Source organism: Astatotilapia calliptera, chromosome 9, assembly GCF_900246225.1.
Source record: "Astatotilapia calliptera chromosome 9, fAstCal1.2, whole genome shotgun sequence".
In the NCBI taxonomy this organism is placed as follows: domain Eukaryota; kingdom Metazoa; phylum Chordata; class Actinopteri; order Cichliformes; family Cichlidae; genus Astatotilapia; species Astatotilapia calliptera.
Genome location: NC_039310.1, coordinates 14,399,693 through 14,405,106, shown reverse-complemented (window position 1 = coordinate 14,405,106; position 5,414 = coordinate 14,399,693). Strand labels below are relative to the sequence as shown.

The following is a 5,414-nucleotide window of genomic DNA, read 5'->3' as shown; positions in this document are numbered from 1 at the left end:
TGCACCGTCTTGTCCACCTCACAGCCTGATTGCTGCTGAGTGAAAGAAGCAACCAGTCTCCACACCTTCTCCTACAAAAAGCTGGGCCGAGTGAGACCGTTCTAGCAACGCTACAGCTTTGAAGGTTTGCCAGGAAGGCTACAGGAGGTAATCAGAGGAAAATATGTCCTCTCCTCCTCCTCTTCTTTTAGACCTCCATTAGACCAGCCTGCCTCTGTCTGGGAAAATTGATTTTCTCCCTCCCCTCCTACTCTCCTCTCCTGTTTCTCCTCTTTTTTTCCTTTTTTTTTTTTTTTGCTTCTCAGGTTCCATTTGAGGCTTGTTCATCCACTCTCGAGAGCAGTTCTGTGAAACAGAGAGAGAAAAGAGAATAGTAGGCCACGACAGGTTGTTCACACATATAGTTACTCATCCCCGACAGCATCCATCAGGGCTTTAGTCCCATCTCTGTCATCTGCAGGTACACACAGCCCTGCGGTGCTTTACCGTTTACCTTCATCTGCGCAGCCCTTTCGTTCTTCACGTCTTCCTCTTTCTCTTGCTCTTCCGCCAGTCATCACACTTTCACCTCCTCTCTCTCCTCTGTCAGAGCCAAGGTTTGGATCAATGCACCATTGATTTTCCTATCAATGAACATTAGTATGGATCAGACTGCTGCTTGCACTGCACTGCCCTGCAAACTTCACACACACACAAACAAACATGCATGCATGCATGCACATTTGTCCACATGCATGCATGTGTGCATACACAGAAGGTCCACTCTGACATTTTTTTTCCTGCTAAGCTAAAGTGGGAAAAAAGGGACAAACTCGATGCTGCGGACAAAGGAAAAGCAGCAGCAGAAATAAAGGAGGGTGGGTTTGATAAAAGAGAGGTTCAGGTTGAAAGCACGGGAGCCAATCAATGTGAGGAGTGACAGAAAAGGTAGGAAATGAAATCAGACTGAGCAGAGTTAGTGCTCAGCGTTAGGAAAGAGTCATCGGTCAAACTGCCTGCTAAGTCGATTCACTGCAGAATAATTCAGCCTGACTGGCAACCAGCTCAGGCTGTTGATAATAGCTGCTAATCATGACAGTGAATGGATGTGTACTCTTTATACACCTTTGGCTGTCTTTCTCATACCTCTCCCACTCACTCACGCACACTAGCAGGAGCACACACACACACACACACACACACACACACACACACACACACACACACACACACACACACACACACACACACACATACATCTGTCTCCTCTCTCACCCTGTAATGGGCTCTGAGTCAGGTGGAGATTGACACTTTTCATTCTGCCGTGCTCCTTTTGTGTCCAACATTGTATTCATTCCACACAAACCAACGGCGGCCTCACAGAGAGCACATTTCTGCGCACATCAGCTACATTTTGCATCAGCAAACAATGAATGAATGATTACCATCTTCAATTAACCGGGCATTCCTGGGAAAGTGGAAAGGAGAGGGAATAGAGCAGTAAATATTTCTTATTTGTTGTGCTGCCACTGGAGCTTGCTACTCAATAACAGTCATGTAGCTGTCCTCTGTCTTTGCAGCATACGACAGGGTACAAATGGACTACTTTGCCCCCCTCATTATTACATTTCCTCATATATTTCAAACACACACAGAGAGAGAGAGTGAGAGAGAGAGAGAGGGAGAGGGGGGCAGAGAGAGGGAGAAGCTGGGGAGACTGGTCTTGATAGAACAAAGAAACATCCCTCTTTGGGAGTGCTCGCATGAAAGTTGATCCTCAGATAAGACCCCCTGTACAAGGAAACTGAAAAGCCTCAGGGCCGTCCTTCGCCCTGCCTGATTGTAAAGCGTTTTAATTTGGGCTTCAGTGGACATGTGCCAGCCTCGTTTGTCTGACCGACCCTGCCCGTGAGCCTCAGGCATCACGTGTTAGGTACAAAACAGTTTCCAAAGTTGCATTTTATTAAGTTGATGAATGAATTATTTGGCTGTTAATTAAAAAACAACTGTGTGCACTTTACAACGAACTATTAAATCCCAGTAGTCAGTAATAGAATAGTCCACTGTAGAAATTTAACGTGGCTTAAAATGTTAGAAAGAAAGATAAATTTTGCCTGCAGCAAAAAGCGCTTGTGGGCAACTGTTACATGATATCAAAGCTTTTCCTCTGCCGTTTCCAAGCATCAACAAAACAGCAAAAGCTCATAATACACACAGCAATCTTTTTTATGCTTGGCTCTTATCATTTAGTCTTCCGTTGCAGATATCAGACTGGCCTTGACTTCATAATGCCCGTGTTTCCCACGGGCTGCGGCCCAACTGTGCCTGAAAGAAATTTGCTTGTGTAACCACTTCACTGCACCCCCCCCCCCCCCAACCCCTCCCAACACAGATAGCCAACCATGAAGAGTGGCATTCTGCACAAAACAGGTGACAGGAGGAGTATTCATACAATTTATTACCAGACGTGCTGCGTAGTAGGAGTTGTTTCTCCCTGAGCTCTCCTCTGCACTGCTGCAAACCTCACACACACACACACACACACACACAAAACCTGTGGGAGTTGCAGAGTGGGTGGTGGTGGTGCTGGAATTTTTTTGGCAACATGTCAACGAGAACCTTTCTAACCACAAAGTTCAATTACTCACTTAACTCACTTTGATCCAGACCCCCTTGCCTCTGTGATTGAGGCCTTATCATGTGGCTTGGCTAAAACGAGCCCTGAGCAAGCTCAGCCCTGAATAAACCATTCAACAGTAGCACGCAGTCGGAGTGCTGGCAAACCCTTGTCTGATGGGTGTAGCCAATCGTAAGGGTCGGGAGGCGGGATGGGGTACGACTCCCCAAAACCAGCAGCAACAATGCTAACAAACTAACAGGGCAGTGATCAACTTCAGAGTGTCTGCACTGCTGCAAAAACAGATGTGAGTCTGGTGTAATGTCAAGACATGAAACTGTAAAACACACCAAGAAGGGGGTTGGGGGGGGCTTAATTTGATTTAAATAGAGTAAATAAAAGCATAAAATATATTTAAAATAAATTTCAATAAATTAATAAAAGATCCAAAAATATGGCGGCTCCAGTGTAAGAAATCTGAGTGAAATAGAGCAAAAGAAAAAGAAAAAAAATCAACCAGTCAATCAAATAAAAATCATTCATTCATTTTCTAAACTGTTAAATCCGCTTTCTGTTTGCGCGCTTTGCCTGTAGCGGTTAGGTCGTAGAGCCGCAGTACAGCCGGGAGCCGAACAGGATGTGAGCGGAAAACGAGCTCCCGACAGCGGCCACAGGAAGAGCAGCAGCCGCTGAAAGCCTGCTTTTCACCGGTGGGGAACAGGAGGAACAGCTGCCCCTACCGGCTTCTTCTGTGAGGTTTACATGTACAGCAATACGTACGTGATTTACAATAATAATAATAATAATAATAATAATAATAATAAACCGGGCTAGACAGATGTGTTTTAATATAAAAATTTAAAAAATATATAAAAGATATAATTTTTAATTTTTAAAATATCAATGGTTACATTAAAAGTGGGTGAATTGCAACATTTAATACTACTACTACTACTACTACTACTACTAATAATAATAATAATAATAGTATTAATAATACATTTTTAATAGGGTACTTGATTATTAATTTATTTAAAATATATACCCTGCGTGTTGAAGCATATCCTAAAATAAATAAATAAATAAATAAATAAATAAATAAATAAAATAAAATAAAATAAAATAAAATAAAATAAAATAAAATAAAAGTACGCTGGTGACCCGCAGGTTAAAGACTTTGAGCCCTGTTATTGCGTTTTACGTCAGAGGATATTTGCATTTCATACCCCCTCAACCACATGTTGGTCTGCCATGTTGTTAGTGTGACAGGCAGGTTTAAAGGAGCATAATTGCAGTCACATTGAGCTTTTATTGTCGCACACGGAGCTCCAGCCAAGCTTATTTCAAGCTGTAGATGTAGCCCGTATTCTTCTGTGGACTGGCAGGAAATCATCACGGAGCTCTAATCACCGTTACATGAGGGGGGTTTCGGGCCCGCGCCCCAAAGTCTTAATGGTAGGTAGGTGATGGTGGTGGTTATGGTGCGCGATGGTGAATCGGAGCAGCCATGCGCGCTCTGGCGAATGCGAGCCGTTCAAATTTCCATATATGTCCTGGGAGACCCCCACACCACCACCACCAGCCCTCCTCTTTTTCCTCACACACACACACACACACACACACACACACACACACACACACACACACACACACACACACACACACAGGGGGAGAGAGAGAAAGAGAGAGAGCCTCCCCCCTCTTGTCTCCCTCCTTTCTTTGTTCCTCTCAGATGATTCCCCTATAAGCTCCCCACAGGAGAGAGAGAGAGAGAAACCACACCAGTGCCACCAAGCGGCGATGAGGCGCGTGCCACCGTGCGCGCGTGCTCTTTGTTAGTCAACTGATTTCCACCACCTTGGTATTTTATACAGAAGTCTTCGCGACGCTTAAAAAACCATGAAACAAACACAGCCGGGGTGAGATCGCGACACTTTAAATTCAGGGTGTCGTCGCATCGAGCCGCTGCTGAAGTGTCCTTGAGCAAGACACTGACCCCATGTTGAACTCTGGGGTGGAAGCAGGGTGGGAGGTGTGTGTCAAGGGAGGAGGGGGGGCGGAGGGGTCTTCTGTCCTGCGGAGATGATCATATTATCATCAGGAGGGCGCATCCGAGACTCTTTCTGATTTCTTTTCCACCGGCGTATCTGATGGATTAGGCAGCAGAATGATTCAATAAAGCGGAGACTATAGGCTGCCCGCGACGCTAATTAAATTAGCTTTATGTATAACTCAGTTAATGAGCTGCTTAACGGCGAGACGTTAATTACAGATTCTATATGGGTCCCGCTTCTTTGCTTTCCTCGCACATCCTGGAATTGGAATGAATCACATATTCGCACGTTTAATTCAGCCAATCTGCTGCTTTGGTTATTTATTTATTTATTAATCGCTTTGTCTTAAAAAATACTTGTGAGATTCAATAAAAGATCTGCAGGCACAGGGAGGCAGAAGAAAATGAGGGGGGGGGGCGCTTTTTTCCCAACAGGGGGCAGAGTCACTACACAGAAATCTGCTTCCTCTCTCTGCCTCTGTCACGTACGCACACGCACTCGTGGCGACGCTTCGAGACCTGTTGTGTTTCCCTGAAAGCAATTTTCATCCAAATAAGCAGCTGCCTTTAAAATAAATTACCTTTTGAATATGCTCATATATTTATATACACCTCGGTTGCGCTCCGCTGTTTGTTTGTTTGTTTGTTTGTTAGTTAGTTAGTTAGTTAGTTAGTTAGTTAGTTAGTTAGTTAGTTAGTTAGTTAGTTAGTTAGTTAGTTTGTTTGTTTGTTTGTTTGTTTGTTTGTTTGTTTGTTTGTTTGTTT

General features: G+C 44.2%; 1 long non-coding RNA gene across 1 annotated transcript; it reads right to left on the bottom strand.

The window, feature by feature from the left end:
* Positions 1 to 272: 272 nt before the first annotated feature.
* LOC113028710 (uncharacterized) lies at positions 273 to 2,720 on the bottom strand. The gene is made up of 3 exons (XR_003273260.1): positions 2,628 to 2,720; positions 494 to 623; positions 273 to 345 (listed from the first exon to the last, which is right to left on the bottom strand). It is a non-coding gene; the product is annotated as an uncharacterized LOC113028710 (long non-coding RNA).
* Positions 2,721 to 5,414: the final 2,694 nt, after the last annotated feature.